Here is a 2,522-nt window from a genome sequence, read left to right as displayed (position 1 = left end):
AGGCTGCTTCTGGTGGTGATGGTGACCACAATTCTTCCTCTTCATGCTCATCTACGGCCTGATCCAGCACTCTTCGCAGGGCACGCTCCAGAAAAAACGCATATGGGATGAGGTCGATGATGTTGCCTTGGGTTTGACTGACCAGGTTTGTCACCTCCGCAAAAGGACGCATGAGCCTACAGCCATTGTGCATGAGCATTCAGTAACGCGGCCAAAAAATACCCAGCTCCGCAGAGGCTGTCCTCTTTTTTTTTTAATAAAAAAAAATCTGTTCTTAACAGTTTAATCTCTGTTTTGTCCCCTATCAGGGGCCGGTGTATGGAATAGATTTTAGGAACCGGGAGATGGAAAAAGATGCTTGGTCGGTCCTCTTACTTCCAATTTGGGGCACTGCGCGTACGCCTTGCAATGTACTGTGCCACCAGATATGAGTGGTGTGTTTAAGTAGTACTATTCCTATCAGTTTAATCCCTGTTACGTCCCCTATCAGGGGACGTGTATGGAATAGATTTTAGGAACCGGGAGATGGAAAAAGATGCTTGGTCGGTCCTCTTACTTCCAATTTGGGGCACTGCGCGTACGCCTTGCAATGTACTGTGCCACCAGATATGAGTGGTGTGTTAAGTAGTACTATTGCTATCAGTTTAATCCCTGTTACGTCCCCTATCAGGGGCCGGTGTATGTAATAGATTTTAGGAACCGGGAGATAGAAAAAGATGCTTGGTTGGTCCTCCTACTTCCAATTTGGGGCACTGCGCGTGCGCCGTCCAATGTACTGTGCCACCAGATATGAGTGGGGTGTTAAGCAGTACTATTCCTATCAGTTTAATCCCTGTTACGTCCCCTATAAGGGGACGTGTATGGAATAGATTTTAGACAACCGCAAAGAGTTGTCAATAGTTGACACACTCATGACATACATTTTATTCCTCTATGCGTCAATCTTGGTGTAGTGATGACTGTGCTCGTGCGCACGTTTGGGAGATTGCAGGCGATGGGGGGTTTTCAAAGTCTATGGTCGTGCTGAGGTAGTTCAGTGACAGTTAAGTGACCCAGAAAACAATGATTCTGCAGTGTGGGCCCATTGTTGGCCTAATAGGCTTTAATGATCACCTTAGATGATGACAAAGAAAATTAATGTTTTTTCTATGCAAAATTATCCAGCCGATCGATTTTGGTCTGTTCACAATGAAGCAACGACCTTATCATCTGGGGTGTCCAGATACGCAAGCCCCTTCACCACAACAAGGTAACGATCACGAAGGGGAATTGACACATGTATGTACCTTTTTTGTTTGTTTTGTTTTTGCAGCCAGAGTGCAGCACCAGAGGCCAGAAAAATTAGGCATGTACACATGCCTGAAAAATTTGGTGCTGTAGCAGCGGCCAGAAAAAATTATGTTTTCCAGGCAGAAAGTGCACTAAAACATTTTGGCTTGAACCCTAGTTGGTGGCAGATAAGTCACGCAAGTCATCCAGTATGCAGAGATAAAATACAGCAGCGTGTGGACCATTTTTAGGCCAAGGCAGCTCATCTAATCACCAGGCCTTTATTAGTCAAATGTATCGCCCACGGTCAGTCCCTTCGGGATCCATGCCTCATTCATCTTAATAAAGGTGAGGTAATCTAGACTTTTTTGACCTAGGCGACTTCTCTTCTCAGTGACAATACCTCCTGCTGCACTGAAGGTCCTTTCTGACAGGACACTTGAAGCGGGGCAGGCCAGAAGTTCTATCGCAAATTGGGATAGCTCAGGCCACAGGTCAAGCCTGCACACCCAGTAGTCAAGGGGTTCATCGCTCCTCAGAGTGTCGATATCTGCAGTTAAGGCGAGGTAGTCTGCTACCTGTCGGTCGAGTCGTTCTCTGAGGGTGGACGCCGAAGGGCTGTGGTGATGCGCCGGGGCGGACTGACCTGTTGGGCACTTCGGACATGGTCCAAGGGCCCGGCCGGGATGGGGGCCCGCCGCATGTGTTATGCTGGCCTGGTAATGGTGGTAATGGCAGCGGGGCCCAGTGCACTCACTGTATTCTATCGCACCGGGCCCCGCTCACTGTAATACTAATTTTCATATGTGAAGAAGAGAAATCCTCTGCGATCCTCTCCCTCTCTGTACTCACAAACTCAGTAGCAGGCAGGCCGGGCGGCAGCGCAACTCACTGATGTCACGTGCCTTCTCCGCCTGCTTCATTCATAAAGTGGGAGGAGCAGGCGCGTGACATCAGTGAGTTGCGCTGCCGCCCGGACCGCCCGGAGTTTGTGAGTACAGAGAGGGAGAGGATCGCAGAGGATTTCTCTTGTTGTTCACATATGAAAATTAGTATTACAGTGAGTGGGGCCCGGTGCGATAGAATACAGTGAGTGCACCGGGCCCCGCTGCCATTACAACACCAGATGCCGGCCCCCAGACCCTGTATTGGGGGTTATTCACTCACAGGGACACTGTTATGGGAGGATCTGTGGATGACACATATATAGCATAAGGTGCTATATATGTGTCACCCACAGTGCCATCCACAGA

At 48.9% G+C, this 2,522-nt stretch overlaps 1 pseudogene; it reads left to right on the top strand.

Moving 5' to 3' along the window:
• Positions 1–240: 240 nt before the first annotated feature.
• LOC120978309 lies at positions 241–419 on the top strand (annotated as a pseudogene).
• The last annotated feature ends 2,103 nt before the right edge of the window (positions 420–2,522 follow it).

This window comes from Bufo bufo, chromosome 8 (genome assembly GCF_905171765.1).
Source record: "Bufo bufo chromosome 8, aBufBuf1.1, whole genome shotgun sequence".
NCBI classification, from domain to species: Eukaryota; Metazoa; Chordata; class Amphibia; order Anura; family Bufonidae; genus Bufo; species Bufo bufo.
The sequence above is the reverse complement of the archived record's forward strand: the minus strand, read 5'-3'. Positions and strand labels throughout refer to the sequence as shown.